This window comes from Patagioenas fasciata, chromosome 4, assembly GCF_037038585.1.
Source record: "Patagioenas fasciata isolate bPatFas1 chromosome 4, bPatFas1.hap1, whole genome shotgun sequence".
In the NCBI taxonomy this organism is placed as follows: domain Eukaryota; kingdom Metazoa; phylum Chordata; class Aves; order Columbiformes; family Columbidae; genus Patagioenas; species Patagioenas fasciata.
Genome location: NC_092523.1, coordinates 64,765,591 through 64,791,255, shown reverse-complemented (window position 1 = coordinate 64,791,255; position 25,665 = coordinate 64,765,591). Strand labels below are relative to the sequence as shown.

Sequence of the window (25,665 nt, the reverse complement as noted above, 5' to 3'; positions counted from 1 at the left end):
AATGTGCTTAGAACCTACCTTTGGGCAAGCCCTTTGGCATCAACCTAACACATTTCTGTATGGATGATTAAACCTTGTATAGAACTATACCTTCTAAAAAGAAATAAAAAATAAATAAAAATAATAATTTTTTAAAAAGGTAAACAAGGAATCAGGTTAGGTAGAGGAAGAACTAATAAGACAACGTAGGAGAGAACATAAAGTCGACTGACTGCCAGCAAAAGCATACTGCCTTCAGTCAGCTGAAATCTGGGAGATTGTTTGGGCCAGAATATGAAAGTCTGAGTAAGAGGTGATAATAAACAATAACACCAAGAGAGACCAAAATCAGTCTGCTGACACATGTTAACCAGCAAACTTAGTAAGTCAATAAGGTACTTCAGAGGCTTGATCCGCATCCTGGGGAAATCAGTGTGAAGTTCTCTAATTTTTTCAGCAAACTTCAAGTTCCCTAGTATCTTACACACAAAAGAGTACATCTATACATAGTTGTGTCTGGATCGATGAAAACACTTATCACAACAGCAGGAATGTAATCCCAGGGATCTAGCAAAGCTCCATTATGGCAAAAAAAAAAAAAAAAAAAAAAAATTAACTGAAATACAGTGGACATAGGCAAATGAGCTTTTTATCTCAAAACGAAAGATTGTTTTAAACCCAAATACGTATACTGGTATATACATAATTGTATGTAATTATATTTGTATAATGCTGTCTTCATGTTTTTACTTAGACTGTGGGCCGTTTTAATGAATGAATCTTCTCTTCAGTTGTCTATAGGTAGAGGTCTCCTTGATTTGATTAAGAAGATTAATCGAGCAAAATTAGTATGGCCTATGTGAGAGAGATATTTGATAAAAATACCATTTCTGTAGTTATTATTTTTGCAGTATGTGATAGTATATAATTCCTGTTACATAATAACAAATAAAAATAGTGCTATATTGCTATATTAGCACTATTTTGATACTATGAGGAGAAAATCATGCTGTGCATCCTTTCAATTAAGGCGATTATTTTGTTTTGCTAGGTGGAGAACAATTCTGTAGAAAATACAAAATGAAGGCTAAATGGGAGGAAAAGATACAAAAATTCTCACACCAAAATTCACTCTGAAGATGTAAAATGCAACTCTGCACTCTGAAGATGTAAAATCCAAATGCGGAACATGCTATAGTAGGACAGACTTTCCATAATGTTTGCTACATCTTATTTTCTCTGAATTTATCCCAAACAGCTTTCAAAACTCGTGTTGGAACTCACATATTTTCATTTAAGGAGGCTGATTTCTTGTGACTGTGCTGCAACAACTCCTATATTGCTTTTCCAGCAATTTCACCCCTGACTTGTGCAAAGATTAGAATTAATATTATACAGCGGATTATCAAAGAGGTAAAGAGGCAGTGAGCCATCTCAACTTTCAGGGATGACTGTGCATTTCTGAGAGATCCAAGCTTTCTGTCATGCTTGGGATCTTATAAAAACAAGAAGAAAACCCAATGAAACCCAAATTCGACCAACAGTATAAGGTCAGTTTTTCCCCCTGAGTGGGTTAGAATCACCACTTTTGACACCTTTTGTCAGCTTTTGACATCACTGAAGCAATTAAAAATTGCTGTCTGTCAATATTTGATCATTTACTCCTTTTGATCAGTGCTCAAGTGTGGATGATTGTCTCTAACCTTCAACATTCCTTCCTTTCATCTCTGTTCTAGTGCTTAAGAACACTTCTGTACTTAGCCTGTCCTAACACTTAAAACTATGCTTCACTTGTAGTAAACAATGATGAAAAGTAATCCTTTTGTTCACTGTGGTGACATTTCCTCTAATTAAATTTTCATCTCTGAAGGTATTTGGCCCTCTCTAGTCCATCTGGGATATGTTTGCCCTCAGCATTGCCTCAGGCCAAATGTATTTTTGTTGATACACTGAACAGCGTGCTATCCTCAGTGGCTGTGTGTATTCCCCACTGGTGGTTTATTTAGAAGATTATTTCAGCAGTTTCAAAGTACTTTTTTCTGAAGTATTTTTTTTGCCTTTTTTTTTTTTGGTTTGAAAGAGAACAAGAGAGCACTGAGTGCCCACCCCAATGGCTCTCTTCTATGAATCTATGTGATCTTATGTTCTTTTCAAGGAGGTTTTTGAACAGGGTATATGTAGGCTTACGATGTAATAGAGGGAACTGCACTTCCACAGAGGTCAAGAGCCACTTGAGGGACTTTCTCTTCATCATGCTTTTCTGTGGTTTCAGTATCAAGCTCAATTAATCTGATTAGGGGAAGCTGACTTGGGAAGGGAATTCTGACTTGTGATATGAAGAACAAGAAAATGTGATATGTAGCAAGAGGTTTTGCAGGCTTCATTTTATTCCTCAGTGGTAGGACGTGCCTGGCAGTAAAAAATGGTTTGCATCTCTTTTTCCAATTCCTATACCACCTCTCTCAGCCCATGTCTCAGTAGCCAAATTACAAAAGGTCATTTTTGTACACATGCACAGACTACTACACTGAGAGATATAGTTTATTGACTTAGAAAGAGAAAGGCATGGATCACTGCAAAATGTTGTGGAAGTGTTTCCTCATTTCCATTCAGATAATAGAGGCCAATGGGACAAATGTCTCTGTATTGGCTGTGCATCATAGCTGCTTTTTTAATTCTTTTGAGATAACAGAATCTCATCCCATAGGAAAGACTGTGTGAGTTCTTTTAGTATAATTGTTGATTTGACCACACTACAGCTCTGATACAATTTAGGAATATTGTATTTCAATAAAAGCTGATGTTATATTTTCAAGGGAATCTGATTATTCAGTAATTAACATTCTGAAACAATTTTATCATACTGAGAGACCGGGGCAAAGTAGCAACCTTCATTACCAGAAACTATCACTTTGCAAATTACTTCTCAAACTTCTTAAAAACCTACATGGTCTTTCTTTTCCCCCCAACTTTAGCACTCAAGTGAATTCAAGGGAAGGTTGCTGAAAGAAAGGACATGACAAGACAAAAAAAATAAAAGAAAAAAAGAAAAAAAAATCATTTTGTTTGGAAAGCAGTATTATGGCTTTCAAGGTTGTATAGATTGAAATTTCCTTTCTTTGTAAGTCAAAACTGGTAACTAGTAAGGAGTTGCTTTCTTTACTATGTTAAAAATATTGGAATATGACAATGGCAGTAATAGGTCATTTAAGAGACTGTGAATGGTTTGGCTGACCCTATGATTTGGATTGTAGCTTAGTGTTGCACACCCCAACATGGCGTACAGTCATTATTTCCACTTTTGCCAATGGAGTGAAAATTCGAGATGTAGAAGTGACAAACTGGAACAATGATAGTGTTTTATGCTGACTTTGCACAGATGCAAATGAAGCAAAGGAAAAAAAAGAAAAGAAAGATCATAGAGAGCAGGACCTGTATTGTTCCAGTTTATGTTTTCAGTCTTTGCTTACGGGCTGCAAAGCTCACTTCTCTATGACACCTGTATAAACGAAGAACTCCTCTCAGAATATCATCTGTATTACTCTGGATTGACCTCAATATGAAATCAAAGCCTGGCAATGGCAGGCAGACCCCCTGGCTGATCATGCTTTCACCAAAAAGCTTAGAGAGCTGGTGATATTTGGTCTGGAAGAAGAGTAGCTTACTCCTAAGAGAACGCTGTGAAATTATTGCAATGACTGCCTTGCTGGTTTTGGATAAATTCTGCTGAGGGTTGAAATACCCTCTTTGTAAGTTCTGAGAAGTTGTATGTTATCCTTCAGGCTTTTCTAAAACTTTACACGAATCTCTGATTACACTTTTTATCTCTGAAAGGTTTAGTTATACAGGAGACAACGAAATTACATTCTAGATTATGTACAAATATTTATTTGTTCCTCAAGCTTTTCCTTTTTTACAGTTTTGTAAAGTTCAAGATACTCAGACTAAAAAAGAAAAAGGTGTGTTATATTATCACATTTGTTCATTTTCTTCTAAAAACTGTATTAATATATAATTTCATTCCATACTTGGAAACTACTATTTTACTGACCCTACATGATATAACTAATTCATGAAGGACAAATATGCAGAGAAATGGATCTCAGAGCTTACTTCTTGCGAGTGAAAAGTACAGAAGTTTCTCTTCAGCAAATGCGGAAATGTACACAGCACAAATCTAGCATTAGAGAGAAAAAGAAGAGTTGCAAGAGCAATAAAAAACCAAATTGCATTATGAGCTTATTTGAACTTTAAAGAGTAGCAGTAGCTATACCTCACAAGTAAAAACTACCTGTCAGCACTGTCAGGCTTAATATTTTAACTGGAGAGTTCAACCTACCTTTTAGGTATCAAGGGGTCAGTCTGTACTGACAACAAAAAACCTCCAGGTCCATAACCAGAGTCCAAACTCATGTCTCTTTGCTTAGAAAATGAGCAAATTTACATGTATTTAAAAATCATATAAAAGTTCTTATTGCCTTTCTAGCCATAATTTCTTATGCCATGTAATCTCATCTTGAGGCAAAATATTCGCTCAGATAAAAAAATATTAGCCAACCAGAAGAGACTTGCTTAAAAAGCAAATAAAAAATTTTTATAACTGTTAAAAAATAAATATTCTCTTCATGCAGTTTTTCTGCATCTTACAAAGGATTCTGTTCTGAGAGGGATGCCAATTTTATTGTCTAGGAAAGCCTTGAGGAAATCCAGGCATCTCAGGAACCTACATAAGAAGATACCTCATCCTTCTGGAAACTTGTTAAAACTGAGTAAGATGAAGGCCTTTTTTACTGGCTCAACACAGTCCAGGTAGGAATGCATCTGGCACTGGATGTGGACAACAGCTGTCTCACCAGCATCCATAATCTGTACTGGTGGCTTTCTGGCTGTACCTGTATGCCCTGAATGCAAAAAGCATCTGTTTCACATTTATTCATTTACTCAGATGGCATTATCTACATTACTTGCTACCTTTGGACACAAGACTCTCATTTATAATTCATAGTACACAGATGCTTACAGAGAGTAGAAGCTTTGGCTACGTTACCTGTCACTCTTAGTCTATTTTGTATTCATGGTGGGTAAATATACAAGTATAAAGCTGCCATATTGTGTATGACTATCTATAATGCATTAGCAAACAGTTGTTTGATCATTTATACTGTCATTCTTTGTGGTTGAAATGATGTTAGAATGAAAAATGAAACAAACTGTGGGTTCACTCTCCCTGTTTTTATTTTCTTCTCTCTCTATCTCTTTTTGTGTGGTGTTGGTCCTTTCTAATATTTTTGGAAAATGAAGGTGATTTTGTCTCGTTTTGTTTCTCTTTCTCTTCTCTTTGTGTGATTATCATTCAGTACTCGATCAGCTATTCAATAAGTTCACCAGTGCAGCTGCCTTCAGAAGAAGATGCTTCTTATTCTTTGCTTTCATAGGCTCATAAATCCAGCCTGCTGAGAATATTAAAAGGAGAAAAATACTCAGGCAGGAATAAAACATATCGAAAAGAGAAAGAGAATGTAACTGGGGAAACATTTACTCAAGATTATGTATTAAGCAATTTGCTCTTTAGTACTGAAGGAATATATAGAGAGAATGTATTAACTGTACTTACCAAGAGCCCACTGCATCCATCAAATGCTGTTAAAAATGGCCATTTTTGAACAAGGAGAACATTCTGTATACCTTGTATTGGTTTTAAAAGTTATTTTTAGTGCAGTAAATATTAAAGAATGTCATTGTCCCTTGCATGAGCTCTCACTCATTATGTAGGAGGGCAACTTTGCCAGAGATGCTTGACTTAAGAACCCATTAAAATGAAAACGTACTCAGGAGCCTTGCAGGAATAGTGCTTGAAGACATGGGCGCCAAGCATGCTTGGCAGCCTGGAAAGCTTACAGATCTCTCTTAACAGAAATGCCATCACATTAAAGAATTAGCACAGCCCCAGGCGACAGTATTTTTTTTTTTTTTAGTAGATGTGAATGACATTTTGTATCTGAGGCACATTTTTTAATATTCCTTATCCGCACATAAGTTTTTTACGACTACATTAAAAAGCAAAAGGTTGGTTTGTTCCTGTTGACATTCGTTCCTGTTCCGCTCTCTCACTGGGCATTATATATCAAATAAAGCTCTGATGTTCATCTCTCCTTCCACAACTTTCTCACTCCCTCCAAACATTACTACTTCCTCCTTCTTCTGAGACTCTTTTTCTGATAGGCAGAACCTGTTCTGTCATTCGTTCTAATCTCTAACAAATGTTACAATTTCAGTAAAACTCTGACAAAAATCCCTGTATTTTACCTTCTTACCATGCCTCAATTCACTCTTTGAAAATATAGATAAAATATATTAATAAATACAGAAAGAATCTGCATATCAGTATCTGAAAATCTAAAATGAACTTTTTTCACTGACCCTAGGCTACTATAATTGAAGTTGGGGAAAATTGGAAAAATAATCACTGAGTAGCCTCATCAATCAAACCAACAGCTTAGACTGCTAATTATTCCCTGGTGGGGATACCTGAGAATTTAGGGATTACAAATATTCGGTTCTTCTGACCACTCACCAAGGAAAATCAGGTTATTGATTCCACTACATGAAAATAATCCACCTACCTCTCTGTTTCTTTCTCTTGGGAAATTTTATTGCATAAACTTCTCTGGCAAAGAATGTATAACCAAAAAATATAGTTGCTGACAGCTATGCCTCATAATATCTTAATGGAATCCATTTTGTCCAATTGCTTTATGTATTTGCAACATAGAAAAAAACCCTGTCTTTTCTCCACATTAGTCAAAAACTCTGTATAGAGGCAGCTGATGTATTTTTTCCTAAGCCTGCACAAAGCCTAAAAAAGAGCAGTAGGGAAGCCGAGTCAGGAAGCTGCAGTTGTTTCTGGTTCCTTACATACACATGGTAGAGTTTGAAATTGCTCCATCCATCAGGCTAGTGCAAATTGTCCTTTCAGTCTTTATTAAACACAGCCAGCAGACTGATCTCACTTCACTGCTGGTGTTTATGTGGGGTAAGAGCACAGTCATAACCTGGTTTTAGTGGCTTGTTTCTCAATGAAAATCAGGAATAACAAGTGTCTAAACTCTCCAGTGCCTGGGGATAATTACTAGAAGTGTTTTGCAGAGATATGCCAGGAGAAGAACAAGGAATCCGTTTTCCACGCAAGAGCTTCCTACAATTTGTCCCTGACAAACTCCAGGCATAGATTCCAGTTTTAGAGACTGTGAACAGCTGAGAACACAGAATGAGTGAATTAGGTCAAAGAGCTGCCAAGCCATTTTGAGTGAGACCTCAAAAAGTTTGATTTTTAGGCTAGCTTGGTAATTTCATGTAGGGGTCACATATTCTCTCTTCAACTTTCAATCCACTATTCAAAATTCTATTTGATAGCTATGTTATACTATCTGAAGCTTATTGCCAACTGACTTTGGAAAGTGTGTATCAATGTTATTGGCATTAATTTATCTTTTAAAGCATATGGGAACACTTCACTGCTGGTCCCAAAAAAATACCTGTGCAGCTGGTATTTTTTTTCCCTGATGACAAAGGGCACCTGCTGAACACTCAGAATCTAGTAACATAACTTTCACAGCACAGAGCCTGAGAATCCACATACATCACTGCGGTCTTCAGCTTACATCCATAAACACTCAGTAAAGACAGTTACAACAGATTTTCACACTTTTCATGAAAAATGCACTGCACAATTTTGATGTTTTTTTAAGAAAGCCCTCATTGCCTTGCTGTTCTAAGGCCACTTTGGTACAAGAATTTGTTATCTCGGCTGACAACTGCACTGAAGCCTATAATAAGAATCTCCTTTTGCTCTAACAAGCAAATTCCCTGTTTTCTGAGAATCCTCTCTAGGAAGGCAGTGCTGAATGTGTATCAGACTTGAAAAGAAAGCCTATCTATGCTGCCATTTTCACTTTTTATTTTTCTAATTTGCAACTCAGCTCACGTCGAGCTCAAAGAAGCAATTTTGCGTTGAAAATACTGCAGCTGGTTTCCTCCAGTGCTCCCCCTATTCATAGCAGAGGAGGCAGTGGTGGGTTTACGCAAGATTGGTTTAAATGGGAAATCAATACTGGTTGCTCAGTTCCTACAGAAGAGCTGAACTGGGCTGGATTGGCTCCAAGGAGGAAAAAAGGGTTTGAGTGGAAAAAACTGGCTGCCAGTGGGATAGGTACTCTGCTGCATACGAGGCTGTTTGGGTCTCTGCCATGGAACCCATCACACAAAGTCTGAGATAACCTGGCTTACCTCCTACCATCTGTTTTTGAATGGATGATAAATATTGGAAAAATAAAAGTTGGAGGCTTTTTTTCCCTAGGCATGTATTAGCTTATAAATACATAAATGTTTCTGTTCAGCATCAGTAGGAATTTGTACCTTGTACTGTACTAACCAGTTACAAAAGGGATTGAAAACTTGTTCTGCAGATGAAAAGTGGAATCGTTGGTGTGATTCCTTGTTCTACAGCTAAGGAAAAATATGTGATCTAATTAGCAATTCCATCAGACATTGCTCAGCGATTGGAACTTACTTTCACAGAGTCTCACTTGACAAGACTTTCTATTTAATTTCTTATATTTAAATTTTCTGTGGAATAAATCTCAATAAAATTCACATTTTTGAAATCTGTGCCTCTGTGCCATTTTATTTAAATGAGCTTAGAAGAAAAAACAAAGATGATGGTGAAAACACTGTAATAACTTAATTGTTGTGTTTTGCTGGATGGTCAGTCCGTTAGTTTGGTTGTGCTTTAACCTCTAATAGTACTGTGCAGAATGCAGTGACATGTGATCTTTCTTTAGACTTTCTGTCATTATTTTGCAACACACTAAATATGGGAGATGGATATTTTTACTGAAAGTCCTTATTGCATTGAATTCAGATCTGTTTACCTGCTGTTCCCCAAGCAGTCCCAGAGCCAGAGAAGCAAAGGTGAATCTCAAGGGGGGAAACTGATATGGTACAAAAAATACGTTTTATTTTGAATACCTGTATGGTTTGAGATTTTGAAAGCTTTAAAATACCTTTATAACCAGTAAAAATGACTGATGATGACAGGCAGGGAACTTTGGGAAGAAATCTTTCAACATCAGGCACAATTAGATGTATAACTAGAAGACACCATGGTAAGTACAAAGAGGAAAAATGGGTTCTAAAACCAGGAAGGTATCTGAGGAGAAAAAGTATTTCATCTTAAGATACTTTACATTTCAAATACTCACCAGCATCTATGATGTTTAGAGAAAGGGAAAAGACTTTTCTACTGAAGTCTACAGTTAAATTTTCAGTGAACAATGGCTATTTGTGCTATCCATTCCTACTCTTATACAGTTTATACAACTTTAATAGCTGTCCCAGCTTAGAGATCTTAAGGTTTTGTCTGGTGTGATAAAGATCTGCTTACGATACTAGCAAAGCTATCAGCAATGAAATCTTGAGCCAAATGTGTATCCTTCATTTATGCAATTTGTTTTAGTAGTCATTGTGAGTACTTGTGTGATCAAGGTGAATAACACTCAACCTTTTGTTTATTGACAAGAATACATTTATTAATGTCTTTACAGTATTTCCTGTATGGAAGCACGTGAAATTTGAAAGGAATAGAGAAATCTGCATTCAGTACTTGACATTATACTGAAGTGTGTTGGAGCCTGTGTCTCCACACTGAAAATGGAAAAAAATGTATCTTCAGTTTCTCGATGGCAGTTCTCCAGTGATCTTTCTCTGCATAATTCTTCCCAGATTAAAGTAATTATTTGCTACAGTCATTAAAAGTGAGAAAAATATAAAGTATTCCAGGGTTTTTCAAGCCGAGGTTCTGTGTTTCTTCTTATTCCTGAATGTAAAGACTACATTGTTTATTTCTCAATATCGGGTTCACAGGTCCCTCATGTATTCTAAAGGCTGAGCCAAAATCTTTTAAAGCACGACAATGTCTTCATATTAGCAAAAATATTTGTAGTTACTCTCAACTCATCTATTCTATTTGCACATAGCTGGATTTTGTTTGGTTGGTTGGTTTTGTTTGTTTGGTTTTGTGTTTTGCTTTGTTTTGTTTTTTTCCTGATATCTGTTAAAGAATTTTCACATTGAGAGTATGAGCTTGAATGTACTCCCTATGAAAACCACTTCGTCCAACAGTATAAGTATCATTCATAGGGAAATATAAATATCACTATATATGAAATTATATACATACATATCTACACATGCAGGATTTGTTCCACTGTCTGGGTCTGTATACACTAACTGCACAGCAGACCTGTGTTGGTGCCCACAGAGTCTCAAATACAAGACAGTTTGCTGAATTGTTGGATGGCTTATCTCACTTAGCATGTCAAAACCCATCACCAAGAGCGAATACTTTTGTGCCAGATAAATAGCATAGGATAACTTCAGTCACATGTAGTGAATACTGCCTTTCTCAAGTGACTAGTAAGTGGTTTTAGATCTGTACTAAGCCATATTTTTCTTACGGTCACCACTATGAGACAGCTAAGCCATTCTGTGATAGTTGCAATAGGTGTAGTGACGAATTTTCTGTGACTGCTAATAAAACTCCGTGTTCTGTAGTCTTAAGCACAGTAAGCACAAAGCCTTTTTCAAACCATAGGGTGCCACCCATATGATCTGGTCTTTGAAGGATGTTTTTTATTCTGTTAAAATGTTAATCAAAGATCATGGGAAAGTTTTTCTCTCCTCTTTAGTGCAAAGAGATCCTGGTGTCTTATCTCAAGGAAAACCACGGTTTGTGCCACCCTGTTGTAGGTGTGTCTTCAAGATACTGTCCACTATTCAGAATCCAGGCATTTTTCTCTACTTTTGTGTTACTTGCCACTGCATAAGCACTGAACAATGATGCCACATATTTTTTTTGTCCTGTTTCTTGGTTTCACTTATTGTTCTGAATCAGTAGCTATCATTACTTTGATCCAGTTCAGCTGTCCTTGCATTTCTTCTTGTATTTCTTAATGGTTCAGAGAGATGCTTGGAAGAGTACTAGAAAGTGGAATCTGAAGTCTTCATGTAGTCCTAGTACCGGTAAGTAGATCTTTACAATCTCCACAACTATATGTGTTTTCCAGAGTTCCTAGTACAATTATGTGTTCACCGATTTTGAATATTTCGCACATTTTTGTATTAATTGTTACTAAAATAAGTAGTCATAGAGATGCTGTAAATTTGGCTAGTGTTGCAGGTGTATACAAGCCCGCTTCCAGCTGCCTTCTGCCGATAATTTAATCCTGCATTCATCCAGCTGGTTCCATGTAGATGGTTAGGATCTTGGACCCTATCCAAAATTCACTGTTTTAGAAATACTTGTTTGTTAAAAGTAAGGTCTTATTGAGGTACTCAGATTCTAGATTACTCTGGGATTTTAATAAAGCTACCTTTCGCTAGCATATTTTGAGATTTCATTTTTATTTACAAATTGTTATAAAAAAACTATTGCTGTCTACAAAATCTCCCTCCAAAAAAAAAGTCTCAGTGAATATGAATTCAAACCTAGTGGATACTGGCTGGTATGCTAGTGGAATTAGTTACACAGGCTGCTGTCTACAACTTGCTCACTTTCCACTGGTTTACCTGCTGCAGATTCATGGCTGCTTACTTAGGGAACTGAGATACAAATTTCTGATTTCCTAGCTTTATTTGCCACCTTTATAGTTAGTTTGGTAGGTCAAGAAGGAGCCACATGTTTACTTCACCAGAAACAGTTGAAAGCTTGCTTCCTTCCTTTCTTCTTTCTAGAACTTTTTGTGAACCCCAAACATCTAGTACCTGCACAAGAGGAAACCAGGTTGTCCTTAATTCTGGGAATCAAAGGCTTCCTTGGCTCATGGCTGTCTACCAGATGGGCTTCCTCAGATTTTTCCCTCATAGAGAATGTCAAGATTTATTTTCAAACAAAAGTAAAACAAAATAAACCACCAATTCTAATAAAAGTGTAATTGCCTTTCAGTTGAAGAAATACACCTGGAAGTACAGAAGTACCTTTGTATTTTGAGAAGAGCAGGTGAGTGTTGTCCTCTAAGGTCAAGAAATAGACATGATCTGAAATGTCATTAGCACAAAATTTACAACATTTTAGGCTACAGATCAGGGTACACTCTGCTCAGTTAAATTAATTTCACCAGTACACACATGCACCTTAAATCTCTAGTATTTCAATGACTGAAAAACAAAGAGGGGGATAAACATAAAAAAGAGAAAACAGTAAGTTTGATTATAAATCAGCATTTCTAAGACCATGAACTAGTTTTATATTTTAGACAGCAAAACATTTTCAATCATGAAACAGAATAAGAAAAGGCAAAGAAAAAACCACTATATTCTAAATAAAAAATATTCCTACAAAAAAGAGAGAAACAAAAGCAAGAATAATGACACAGAATGATAAGCACCTTGTGAAATTTCATACCATACTTATTACTTATAGATTGTATTTGCCACTTTCATACATTATGATGAGAAAAGTCACAGATTAAGAAATAGCTTATAATCAGAGCACAAATGATTGCCATCTACTTTTAGGACAGGACAAATAAAATGATAGAGCAAAAATTTCATATAATATTAAAAGCAGAACTATTGTTACTACCTTAATGTAGTATAAAATTAAAGACTGTGATCTGACCCATGCGTTAGTGACAGGTAACTTTTGAAGGTGATAATGTGTTAGTAACAAAGAGATTACATTACAAATTTTCATTAAAGACAGATGAACCTGAATGGGAAGTTCAGGGAACGTGGATCTAAACTGTTCTCTATGAATATGGTCCTAGGACCGACATGTCTCCCAGTGAGCAAACAACACAGCACAGGGGCTTTCAAAGTTTGACGTTATAGAATTTACCAATTACAAATCTGACTGATTCATGGGAAAAGACCCAAGCGATGTGTGTGCCAAGGTGTGAGAGTGCAATTTTTTGTGGGAAGATTTTCCTTTTTCTGTTCAACTAAGTGCTGTAAACATTTTTCTACTAGAGAACTGTTCTATAAACAATTTTGTCACCACGACTAGATTGTGCGGAACATCCTGGAAGGCACTGATTGTTTGTCTGCAAAAAAAGCCTTCTGTTGGATTGGAAGATTCAGACTGGGTATAAAAGGAGCTGTTCTTTATCCCTTGATTTCTGTCTTACTGCCAATATTTGTGATTCTGTTTGTAACAGTTGCTGTTTAAGGCTTGCCATGCTTTGTGATAGCTTTGCCATTAGGTTTTATGGGAAGTGTAGCTTATGGAAATGCTTGTTCTGAGTTTCCATAGTTTATATCACAAAGAACTGTGGAGCTGAAGACAATGTCTGGTGTGGGGAGTGGGGAAGGGGATGAAATATGAAAATGTTTCTCTTCGCTGGCAGCAATGAACTCCTCTACAGATACACACACACAACATGCATACCAGTAACTACTGAAGTCAATCTAAATGGTTTTGACTGATTATATCAGTGCCATTTTTGTTTTTCTATTTTAAAATGTTAGTGGTTGTACTGTTTACTTATATATTGCAAAATCAGCCCATTAGACTGAAACTCTCGTTCCATTTATGAAGGTTTTTATTATTTTGCTTTTAAATTTATAAATCTCTCTCTTAACGCTTTTAAACTGGGGACTGAGTGGCAGATAGGCAGAGCCATTGATGCTCACTTCGGCAAACATCATCTCAACTATAATCCTTAATCAATGCTTTACCTTCCAGCCCTTACTACTTGCCAGTATGTGGATCCTGCCCTCAGTGGGCCTGATTACCAATTAGGGAACAAGAAACATATGCTCCAAATCACAGTTCAGTTTACTGAAAATGTTTGAACACTGACAGTAAATACTAGTGTATCTACAAATGTGTGCATAAGCTTTTTCAAATCTCTCAGGACTTTAATTACCAGGTCTGTGGTCTACTTTAGAGCTAAACAGACATTGAATTATCAATGGATTTTGAACCATCTGTGAACCTTATAACTGAGTGTTTTGAAACTTTCAAATCAAGTATGAAACTTTATGAAAGACAAAAATGTACCACTAAAGGATGAACATTTACATGGCTCATGTGACAAGTATTATATGGGTGTCTGTGACAAGAAACAGAAATTTATTTCCCTTAAAGAGCATTCTGTGCAGGAGCAATGGAAAGTCGGCTGTGGCTATGATATGTCACTGCATGTGTTACACAATGCCACTGTATTTTTCTTTTCCAAGTAAGCAAATAAGAACAAACCCTGTATTTCCCTAGAAAATGGGCACTAGTTTATGTCCAAATTACTACATTCAATATGGGAGATAAACCAGTAAGTGTGTAGTCGGCAATAGCTGCAGTATTAAAACACGTATGTTTTAGAGCATCTTTCTATGTACATAAAATAAAATGAAAATATTATTCCTTCTAGAATGATGAAATCCAATATGACTAAATAAAAAGGAAAGTAGAACACCATTATCAGTGGAGGAAGCTTAGATCTACCCTTTGCTCTGAACCACCTGTGGCCATTCCAGCCATCCCTTTTGCAGTAGAGAAGCAAAAGGACCATCAAGGTAAGTGGTTTGGGTTACATTTCCTTCAGAAAGACACTGATTCTTGTACTGAAGCTGAAGCCTTATGACAAGGGATTATCACATCTGTAGTTATTTTTTCATAATGGTTAATTACATTCATTGATAAAGCACTTTACTGTATTTCTGGTATGAAGTTGCCTGGCTTGAAGTTCCAGCTGTTTAAGCTTGTTATGTCTGTGTTTACAGCAGAAACAGGCCACCTACAGATGCCTGCTTTTCTTACAAACATGTTGATGCTCAGGTTCTTTACCTGCTCTTTTAACACCTCAGTCCACCTTGTGGACTCTGGTAGCATCTCAGAAAATGTTCCTCAGCTTTTCAAATTTGACTAAATTTCTATGCCATAAGACATGTATGATAAACTCTCCAAATACTGATACCATTCCACAGCTAATGAGAAAATCAAAAGCTAATCTAAAACAGAAGAAGGCAAGAAGGCAAGAAGGCAGGCAGGCAGGCAGGCAGGCAGGCAGGAAGGAAGGAAGGAAGGAAGGGAGGAAGGGAGGAAGGGAGGAAGGGAGGAAGGAAGGAAGGAAGGAAGGTCCTACACCATTTCAGAGGCAGGAAATCTTATCACAGACAGGGAACCCAAATTATGGTACTTATATACCCAGCAGTATGTGACTTCACAAATAGTCCCAATGAAATAGTTGCTACAATAAAACATTGATAATTTTTTAGTACCAATAGTGAAACTTTCAACACAGTTTTGGATCATCTGGCTTTCACACTGATATGTTAAGTCTCTTTGTGGATGACTTTGTAAAGAAGCGTCAAGTGGTCATAAAGTATACAAAGAGAATGTAGACTCCTATTTAAATGTGTTTAATGGAGAAATGCTGTTTGAATATAATTTTTACCTTGCCTCAAGAAATATTATTCAAAGTAAATTTTAAACTTATTCATTGAATATTTTTTTGTAAGTATTACCATGTTAACATATCAAAGATGACTAATCAAAACATGTAATAGCATTTTCACCTTTTTATTGCAGTTTTTTACTTAGCAGGATATGATTCTATCAGTATCAAGTTTATTCCCTCACAAAGAAGAACAGATGCTCGTTATCTACTTCTCAGTTCAGTGGCGAATTCCTAACACTGAAACACTAGAGAGCAAACCCTTAAAAGTCCCCTGTGTTCCAAGCCCTAAGCCAATGGCCTGGCGGATGTTTTTAGCAACGATAATGGGCACAGAGTGAAAGGCTTAGATGCAAAACTCTGTTTTTTCAAGCTGCTTCAAAATGGTTCAATGGACATCTGAAAATGAAAATGCAGGGTGACTACTCAAATTTGAAAATAAAGGCATGAGGGCAGGTAGATTAGATTGCATTTTCAAAGCCACATTGTGTCTAAGTTCCTGCTATTTTTAATATTAGTAGAAATAGATGGTCCAAATGCTTTAATTTCTGAAAGTTCTAGCTATTAGTTGTCAGTATAGGATTAAAATGCTGCTTAATCTCTTCTCATGGATAGACCTCTTTCCTTACAACAGTAATTTTTTGTGTGGTAAGGGCATCATTGGGAAATAATTTCAAACAGAAGGAGCCTAAAGATTTCTTCCTTTAAGACAGTTTAACTGTGTAAAGCATTTTCCCAACAATTCTAACAGATTAAATATTTGCATACAATATAAATTATTTTTACTTGATCAAATTATGTATAGCTCACAGACCAAGTTAGTTAGATACGGATCTTACAGTAAGACTCAAAAGCAACACTACAGTAAGGAAACCTTACAGATTTCATTTTTAGCTATTCCTTGACCATCAGTTTTACCATATATTTTCAGCTACTAGGGAAGCTTCTCAGTAAGAACAGAACTTGTCTCACAGATATGATACACCTTCTTTCTAAAATAATGCTCTGAATTTTAGATAAAAGCTTTGCATTATAAATGTACAAAGCATTCTGCCAGGGAGTGTAATAAATCTGCCTTCAAATATCACTCTGATGTATAATGTATAACAAAAAAGAATAGAACCATTTTAGAAGAAATAGGCACTTTTCCATCTTACTGTGTTTAATATCTTTCCTAACCCTTCAAAATGTGGATGACCAGTTCCTAATCAGAACTAGAAAAATGGGTAAACACTGCACTTAACTTTCTAACTTTAACAGGTGTCTTTAAATAACAAAGATTAGCCTCGCCTAAAAAAAAAAAAAAAAGAGAGAGAGAAAAAATACTGTCTTTTTCTGAGTACAGTGACTACACTCATTTCATGGTGAAGTCATCCCTTTATCTGATAGTTCATTCATTGCCATTCCTTTCAAAATGACACACTTTCAAAATATAAGAAAACAAAAAAACCTGAAGTGATCGCATGACGGCTTTCAGATACTATACTCTTGAGATATCTTTTATCTTTTTTTTATGTATATACTGTACATGCAGAGCTTTTGTTTCTGAATATATTTGCAGACATGTTGATTTTTTCATGTTAGAAAAGCCATGTAATTTAAAAAATGCACCATAACCATGTTTTTTCATGTTGGAAAACTGAATTTTGCATTCAACTCTACCCCCCTGCAAACAAGAGTTCAGGAAAGTATTGTATTAGAAGGAAGGAGAGGTTTGCTTTCTTAACAGAGTACATTTTTCTTTCCAGCACTGAGGTTTTCAAAGGGAGTTTGAGTAGGAACTAAGGGATTGAAGCTATCAAAACCATTTAATTCCAGAGAAGCTGGGAATCAGCTCTATCAGAATATTTCGTGTTAATATCTACACTGTTCTTATGCAGAAATTATGAAGCTATAATATGTGACAGCCCATTGTTCCATTTTATGAAACAAAATACTTATTGATAAAAAGGTGCTACTTTCAAACATCCAGTCTCATGATATTTGGACACTTTTAATGTAGCCATACACCTATTAAAACAAAAGCTAGGAAAGAATGATACAGAGAATTATAGGCATAGTTTTGTACCCTTTCTGTAAGTAATTTTTATGTGCACAAGCAGCCCTGTTAATCTGATGGAACTACTCATGTGAATAACAACCACTGTGTAAGTCAGTACTGGAGAATCAGATCAAATATGACTTGCCCAGATAGGGAATCTATTACAAAATCAAAAATAGCAGCAAGTTTACTGCTTATTCCTGGGCTTTTCTTCCAGGATTTAAATTCTTGCCATGGTGATAAAATCTAGAAAGAGGAAAAGGAAAAAAAGAATGCAAGAAATATTAAAATGCATGTCTTGAGTTCTTATTTTCAGGAAGAGTTTTATTATCTCTCACTGAAGCATTTACATTAACAGAGAATAACAGATAATAAAATTAGCAGAAGTTACTGAGTTCTTAATGAAATGAATTCTTGACAGTATTTTCTTTTGTCACTGTTTTGTTTTGTTTTCCATTTTTCCTGTTAATATAATTAGTCACATGGATTTCCCCTTTTTAACATTGGTAGAGAGGAAAATTGAAAGAATTTGCTGTTCTAATATAATATACAATTCATTGTATGCATTAAAATATGCATGTCTTCTTCTTCAAAAGGCAGTTTTTGAATGATTCATGAAAAAAAAAAGGTAATCTACATCAATAAAAAAACAGCTTTGTGAAATTCTTAGGAAAATACATTGTGGAATGTGCAGAATGGCCAAAAGAATGGACATGTCATTCTCCCTATTCCCATGCTTTTTTTCATTATCTTCTCCCCTATTGTCAATATTCCTAAGAGTGTATACTAAACCTATTTTTAATGTTATATTGTCTATAAGTAATATGCATGCAAGTTCTGTGTGCATCATAATTCATAAAAATGTTATTTATAAAAACGGCAACACCAGCAACATATATCAAAGGCAGAACAGAAGTGATAAAGTAAATTCTCTCTACGGAAATGTGTGGGATTTCTACAAATATTAATTTAACAAGAGGATAAACCGAGAAAACTGAAGCCTAAAGCCATGGGACTGCTACAGTCAGCTGACTTATTCATAAAAATTGCCAGGTTGTGAAGGGAAAGCACATGTTTTCCCATGTTGTCCTTCAGTTATTCTGAACAGTCCTAATATCTCTGGATATGAACATACTTACCATTTATCAAAGAAACACAGTTGCTTCTGAAGAATACAGACTTTCCTATTGCTATAGTTATTGTTTTACCTTGTGAAAACCAGAAATTACACTGCTATCATCTACACTGAGTATTATTTAATTTATCCCTTCATGACCAGATAGCATCGTATTATAAACCGGTGTTCTTTTCCTACATTTTTCTCCTTTTTTTCATATGAAATCACCTCTACAAAGCTTTGCATTTGCTGGATTATCCTCTTACCAAAACAGGAACCATGACTTCCCAAAGAAAATTCAGGCAATTCAGCGGAAACTGAATTGTAGCGGTAATACAATCACCATTTTTTCTGTGTGTGTAAAAAGAATAAGTCAGCAGCTAACAAATCAGATTGCGGATTAATATTATGCATTATCAACCAGTTTATCACTGATCTTCAGCATTTCTATACTTCATACCATTTATATTTTCTACGCAGGGCACATAAGGTAAACTCCTTAACAGGAGACTCTTAATCATGCACATGTTTGAGGTGCCTAGAATAGTATCCCTTTGATTGCATTCTATAGTCTAATTGTAGTCAACAGATGCCCTTAATAGCATTTGCCGACTGCTAATTTTGCCTTATGGTACTTTACTTGTAAACTTCGCAAACAAAATCAGTGGCTCTTCCTGTTTGATTCTGAATAATACTCTTTGCATAATATGTTTGGAGAAATTAATCACATGAATATTTATTTGACTGAATACATTAAATAAAATTAGGATATATATGTGTATTTACTGTGAAAGTATATTGTACTTAGATAAAACGGGAGACATCTAAAATATAAAAGGAATTTTTCATATGTGTATTTGTTGCCTATTCTGTGCAAAAGGTTGGTATATTTATCATATAAAAGCTTTCCTCTTTTGACTGATCAGAATGAGAGGTTGTAGAAATAGGGGTTGTCTATTTGAAGTACTCTTAACTGTATAGAGTGATAAGTTCCAAAGACTGAAAATTTAAAAGGTTTTTTTCTTGGACTTGGAAGGCTTATTTATTTATTTATTTATTTTTCATTCCAGACAGATTTACATCTCCCATGCACCAGGGTACTTTTAATGCTTTGACAGTATAGAGAGACCAGTATGTTAAATAATGAATGTGAAATTACATTTTGTGCAAATGAAAATTAGAACCAAAATGGCTCATGAGTCTGGTTCTGATCATTTACACCAGTGTTACAGCTCTGCAGCCTAACTTTAATTAGCAGAGTTAATCATGATGGATCAGTCTCATGGTGGGGGGAAGGGCGTCAAATTCTCTCTTGTGCTGAGTAAATGTTGGAGCCAGGGAGATGACAGAGAAATGTGATCAGCTCCCTGATTTTAAGGCCAGGCCTGGCTCCAATGAAATCTGAAGCCGCTGCCAAGGAGCTTGGTGCTGTCAGGTCCTGGGCATTGCGCCGCTGGAAAATAGCCACGTTGGATCCCTGTTCTGCTGTCCCAGCTCACTCCACGTGCTGGAAGGAGGCATGGAAATGCAGAGCCCAGCTGTAGTGCAGATGCATCAGCTCAGATGCATGTTCTCTGCAATACTTGTTTCTGGGTTACAGCACAAAAGGACTAAAACCTAGCTTCTGAATCTGGTATTCTAAAACAATGAAGCTTATTAATAGGAAAGGAGAAGTGAAATTAGACAAAAGTGGAAATAAAGTGAGTGCTCAGAATACTGAATTGCATACAGCTGAGCAAAAGGTTCCCTGTGCAGTAAATGGAAAGACACAGTGTAATACAAAGGTCAATGGAGAGCTAGTGTTGGACCTTGGTGAACCCCTCCTCATTTGTACCAATTTATAACCACCATGAGGATCTTTTAGAAGCAGTGAATGCAAGACACCCATTCCTCCACCATGTGACACTTTTATTGATATCTGTATTTCTTCAAACCTAGTGCTGGTAGAAGAAGTTGGTATCCCGATTTTTATCTAAAATTTCATGTTTGTAATCAGATCAACGTAAGTTTGTGCAATTTTATAAGTATTTCTTAAACTCTTACCTTTTATTTCTTTAATTGTAGTTTTATTGCATTTTAATTAAAAATACTTGACCTGCAAACAACCTTCTTACTTTAAAATGTTGGTATTTTAACAGCCTAAAACCCTTCCCAATTCTTTCCTTAGTAGGCAGTTGCTTGAACTGAATGAATAATTTTTGTTTTCTACAAACCAACAGTTTTCTAATGAAAGAAAATTGAAATTTCCCAAGCTAGTTCTAAATTTAAACAACTTAGCTTTACTGTGCTTGCACTTCTTTTGTGTCTGTCTTCTTCAAACACTGTATCAAATTAGTTTACTGAAAGAAATACTTGAAAATATAGCAAATAGTGATATAATGGTGGAAAATAAACATCAAATCAACATTTCAGACTCCAGTGACTAATACACACAGCATAAATCTGAGACCCAGAAGTAAACCCATCTAGCTGTTTTGCATATGCCATGTGACCTACACATGTGATTATATCAACTCTAAAGACTTAATGTTTCACATGAGATTACCTGTGAACTAAAGCAAGTTATAACTTTAGGATTATTTTAAAAACATAATCAGTTTTACCAAAACAGCACCCCTCCGTCCCCTCCCATGTTATTTATTTGATCATTTCTTTGGAAGAAAATTCAAACAGAAATAAAGTAGTGACTTCGTATATATATGAACATAATCAGTGTCATGAGGTGTGCTTCCCACCAACAGGTTGCCTCACCGAATAAAAATGATAACTGAAATGCCTTTTTTATGATAAGGTTTTATAAGCAGATTTACACACTGTGTACTCTGGTTTGCACACTTATTCATATGTTACATCCCACAGCTAATCCCAATTAGTATCAACAGAGAGGAAAGAAGAACACACAGAATGTAAAATTGCCTATAAAACATTATGATATGGTGAGGAAGGTTACTGGCTGCACATCCTGCTTGCTATTTCAAGTAATTGAAAAAATTATCTTCGGACATGGTCACAGATGTTCCAGGCTTATGATATTCAGAACCACCTTTTTTATTTGAACAATTTGTGCAGGCCAGAGTTGAGCCTCACAGCCAAACATGCAGCTCCCAGCCTTACAAAGAGAAAACGAATGATTCGCATTTACAGCAGGTTCTAAATTTGCCAGAGAGACTCAGCCTGATACAAAAGGTCAGGAAAGGAGGGATATTCTCTGTAGTTACAGAAGCTTTTGACATAGTAGTTTCTCTCCGCAAAAGAACGATGATACTTGGAAACAAAAAATACTACCCGTATGCTACCAGAACACAGCATTCTTAATATTGAATTTCAGCATTGTATTGCCAGCCATATTTATACAGCCATGAGGTATTTTGGGAAGGTGAAAAAAACGAACCAAAACACAACGGCATTTTTATGGGGTCAAAATAAGAGTCGGTATACCCTGAAGAGCTTGGCATCTTGTTTGAACTTATGAATATGCCTCCCAAGGCAGGGTGTGATTAAAAAATACTGCTGGTGACAACGAACCACTCTAACTGAAGGAAAAAGTAGTAAGTGTTCACTGAATGAAAAGACTCTGTGTGAGCCAGAGAGAGAGTGACTTTTAAAATAAAGGGGCAGAGCCACCACTGAGAAGCTGGAGATGGAGAACAAAAAGCAATTAGTTTTGTGTTTTCTGTATGCACAAAGCTTATCTTTTCGGTAGTGGAAACTTGGGTTACTATCAGAAGGGAAGATTTGTCCACTTTCAGGCAAACCCATCTGCCATAACACCTCTCAGGGCTGCTCAGATCTGAGCTGGTGAAAGTCTGGTGTTACTTTACTGCCAGGACACAGGCTTGTATGAGACAAGCTAAGAAATTTAGTTCTCAAGGAACTAAAAAGGCACCTTGTGGAATTTTCAGGACATAATTGTATGATACTTGCTGATTGTCACTGGAATTACCGTATAAGCCTAAATACTCTTGGAAAACCGCACAACCATAAATCCCTAGGCATCCAACTACTTGAAAACATTTGGTTCTCAAACCCTAGAGATATTTGAGAGAGAGATTCAAGCACACTCAGTGAGCAGCTTAGAAATCAAGAAAAAAAAAAAGGTCACTAACTTTCTTAGCAGATTAACTTTTTCCTTATCATATTATGGTACATCCTACTGCACAGCCATTTCTGAAATAGCTTGCTATAACCAATGCACAAAAAAAAATATGATCGACTCAGAAGAAACATGCTTTAAAAAATTCAGGACAAGATATTTAGGCTAATAACATTACTTAACAGCTTGTTTGGGAGAAAAGGTGCTTACTTGTACACATTTGGCAAGCATGCTGTATTGCTTCTCCATTAAAAAGAAAAAAAAAAAAAGAGTAAGAACAAGCAAAGCGTTACATGATATTAAATAAGATCAGGTGCTGTTCTTGAATAATGCATTGGGCTACACTTGTTCCTATTCAGAACTGCAGAATAATTATTATCACGCTATATTTAAAATATGAAATATTTAACTAAACTTAAACAAGCAGATGCTAGCGATGAAAGACTGATTTCACAAAGCTGTTGAAAAAAGGAAATATTTACCTTTCAGTCTTCTGCTATAGGAGAAAAAGCCTACTTTCTAGGCCTTTGTATAATTTCCTACTTCTTAATTTTTTTTTTTTCATAGCAAATACCAAACGTGAAACACCACCAGAATTCCATTAAGTTATTTCAACTTCAGGATTAGAAGAATATGCAAATGAAAAATGTTATTTTTTCCTGTTAAAGCTGAATGTTATAATACAGCCCACTATGAGGAAGTACCTCTTAACATCATCATACAGAAAACCTTGACATGCCAGGCTGTCTTCTATTCATCAGAGCTGTACAAGCTTGAAACTACCACAGAGATTTGGGATTTAGCTCTACTCTGTGCAGGACTACACAATTTTCCATTCCTAACTACCATTTATTTTATACAGTGTAGTAGAGATACATTTCTGACACTACCTACCATAGTGACTTGGTTATCTTCAAGTTGGCTGACCTGTACAGGCCCTGTAGTCATGACAAGTTGAGGGAGTCGTAACAATAAGTACATGTTTTAAAAGCTTTTTGTATAGATTTGTCTAAGAAAAGGCTCAGTAGCTAGTTTTCAAATTAACCTTGAATGTATATTGCAAGGCACTACCTGTTTATGGTCCAAATCCACAAACTATTTTTCATTTTGATATGGAAAAGAAAGAAGTAAGATAGTTTTGCTTGTTTGGGGTAGATGAAATTAAGAATTAATTAATATTTCAGTGATATAAATCAGACTCAATGCACTTCCAGATACAGGGAGATTCACATAACTCTTTTCTTTTTTATAGGAAGTCTGGGAAATTAATCGCTACTTTCTTTAGAAAATCTACATTTTGATTATCTCTTACAAAGAGTTATTTGTAGATCAATATACACATCTAACAGGTTACTCACTGTCCCACTGTCTCCTATTCAGTGATTTCCAGATGGAGGATTGCCATGATCTCCATAGTATCCATGAGCTGAAGGGCAGGTGTACCCGCAGGAGCATAACATCTGAAATGGAGCCAAGGAACATCAGAGTTTGTGTTGACTGAGCTGATGCTTATCCTTTTTTTAAGCAGTGAAAACTCTGGATCCACCAGCAATGCATCAACAAGCTCTACATCATAAATCAGAAAATACTTGAGATATAGCTGGTCCAAGGCCACTATTCAGACTTCAGCATCCTGAGTTGTCAAGTAGAAGTATACATTAATGAGGTGTTTTCTCTTTTGCAACAAATGTACAGTTAATTTGTCAAAACCAAGCCCTTAACATAAAAGAGACTCCTTACGGTTTAAATTTTCACAATGCTCTTGCTTATATTTTTGGTTATGCTGTAAGATGTGTACTGTTTTAATGCAGTTGTCAATATGTTTTTCTTCTAATGTCATTTAGCATTACTTTTCTTGCTATCTTTACGTTGTTTGAAGATACTCTATTAATACTGAAATGTATTTGGTCTAATCTTTTGAATTAAAAACTGTAATCACAGTGAGTTGTTTTCTTCCTCCCTTTTTCTGTAGCTGCTTTCCATGGGCTTCACTCCCTTACTGCTGCTGTTGCGGGTGCTAGAGAGGGATTTAAAGTGACAGATAACACAGCACTCGGATCAATTATTTCTACTCTGTGTGTAGTTTCAGCCACGGTCTTTTTTTTCTCTCTTAAGTGGTTCAAGCCCCTTTTAATTCGTAAGAAAAAGCGTTAGGCACGAAGTTTTTTTAACCATGATATGTTATGATGTCTTCTTCAAATTGTGTTCCTTCCTTGTGTAGATAGATACTGGAGTGTTGGGAGCAATTAACATAACTCAGAGAACTAATTTCCTGTGGTTCTTTAACTCTGTATTTATGGCTTTCAAAAGAGTGGATCTGTACTCTAAGGATTAGTACAGTCTCTAAATTTTAGTTGTCGGACTTTCCTTTTAAGGAATTAAGATAAGAAAAATTCAGCGGTGGCTGGAAATCACAGAAAAAAAGAAAAAAACCACACCACCACCACACACACTTTGCGCAGGTTTTTTGGTTTTGTTATGTGTTTGGGTTTTTTTTTTTTTTTTCCTTTTTCATGCTTCTAAGTGGTGTTGCAAGACTGCTCAAACCCTCCTTTGGAGCAGGTCCGTCGCACACCTTGCTGCCTTCGTTTCGGAATGTTCTGAGCCGGACTCGCAGGACTCAGCCCCAGACGGCGCTCCCGCATTCCCGGCCCGCTGCGCTGCCACCCGGCAGGTGGGTGGTGAAGCTGACGTAGACAAAACTCGATTCCATCTGTTTCGCCCAACAGCTTTTGTCAACGTCACAGATGTTTCCCCTCGCGACGCGGGCAGGTACCCAGGCGCGAGCCGAAGGTGACGGCCACGCCCGTGCGGGGCTCAGAGAAACGGCTGAGGGGAAGAGGCTGCTTGGGCAGCTCCGTCGGCCCTCGGTCGAATCACTTTCAGCTGGGATTTTCCACCACAAATAACCCATTTAGGGGCTGTTTGGGTCCCACGTACTGCCAAGTCTTGAGGCATTAACGGCTCTTAATTGTCCTTAATG

At 36.3% G+C, this 25,665-nt stretch overlaps 2 long non-coding RNA genes across 2 annotated transcripts in view; both read left to right on the top strand.

Moving 5' to 3' along the window:
* LOC139827835 (uncharacterized) overlaps positions 1–5,661 on the top strand; it is a 52,636-nt gene extending 46,975 nt beyond the window's left edge. Inside the window, exon 2 of the long non-coding RNA XR_011738888.1 lies at positions 1,031–5,661. This is a non-coding gene — a long non-coding RNA (uncharacterized lncRNA). The remainder of the gene's footprint in view (positions 1–1,030) is intronic.
* LOC139827834 (uncharacterized) overlaps positions 1–24,622 on the top strand; it is a 244,824-nt gene extending 220,202 nt beyond the window's left edge. Inside the window, exons 3-5 of the long non-coding RNA XR_011738887.1 lie at positions 11,981–12,034; positions 14,406–14,550; positions 24,063–24,622. This is a non-coding gene — a long non-coding RNA (uncharacterized lncRNA). The remainder of the gene's footprint in view (positions 1–11,980; positions 12,035–14,405; positions 14,551–24,062) is intronic.
* The last annotated feature ends 1,043 nt before the right edge of the window (positions 24,623–25,665 follow it).